Source organism: Ailuropoda melanoleuca, chromosome 8, assembly GCF_002007445.2.
Source record: "Ailuropoda melanoleuca isolate Jingjing chromosome 8, ASM200744v2, whole genome shotgun sequence".
Classification (NCBI taxonomy): Eukaryota; Metazoa; Chordata; class Mammalia; order Carnivora; family Ursidae; genus Ailuropoda; species Ailuropoda melanoleuca.
This window is the reverse complement of record NC_048225.1, coordinates 57,147,931-57,148,797: the sequence shown is the minus strand read 5'-3', so window position 1 is coordinate 57,148,797 and position 867 is coordinate 57,147,931.

The window sequence follows — 867 nt, the reverse complement described above, 5'->3', positions numbered from 1 at the left end:
GAACTCTCCTCTTTATGTCCCAGGCAACTTCTTTCAATTTCTAGAATACTATGCTGTTTCAAGTGTTTTGCTTTTACGTTTCATAAAAACACTCTTCCTTGCATGCCTTTGTCCAAATTCTAAATTAGATATCATGTCCTTTAGAATCCTTTCCTGGAACATTTCTTCACCTTACATCCAATATAGAATATGCTTTGCTTTATGACCTTTTGCAAGTTTATCATATGAGTATTTATTTGACATTTATTTCACATCTGTTCCTCCCACTTCACTGATCTCTTTGTGGTCAGGGCATATTTCCTGTTTATCTTGGTGTTCCTTGACGCTTTCACCCATTTGATTCTTAGTAAGTATTTGTTGGATAAAAACAAATGACCTTTCTCAACTAGAGGCTAAAGGAATGAAGGACTGAAACGGACTATGTGAGGATAACTGCTACCCATGGGTGATTGCCTCGTGCCAGCACCAATCCCATTCTGCAAACCTTGGCTTGCTTTCCAATCTGCATGCCTGAGGGAATCTTGCAGAGTCAATGTTAGTTACAAGTGGAAAAACAGGAATAAAAGGAAACATTTACATCAGAGAGATACATTGTAATATAACTGGTGCCTGGCTACTCCTTTGTGCTAGCATGAAAGCAATATTATTGAAGATAACTTGTGGACATTATTTAAAGAAGCTGTAAATATTTCAAAGTGTTAAAAGGTACATTACAAATAAACATAAATTTAGCACATACGATTTGCTTTTATACCAGTTCCTGGTCACTAGGGAACTGATGCTAGCCCATAAAGTGGCACGTAGGTCAGTTGTTTATTATGCTGCCTTGTTCTTTTCTCATCCTCCCTTGTTCTCACATATGTTGCC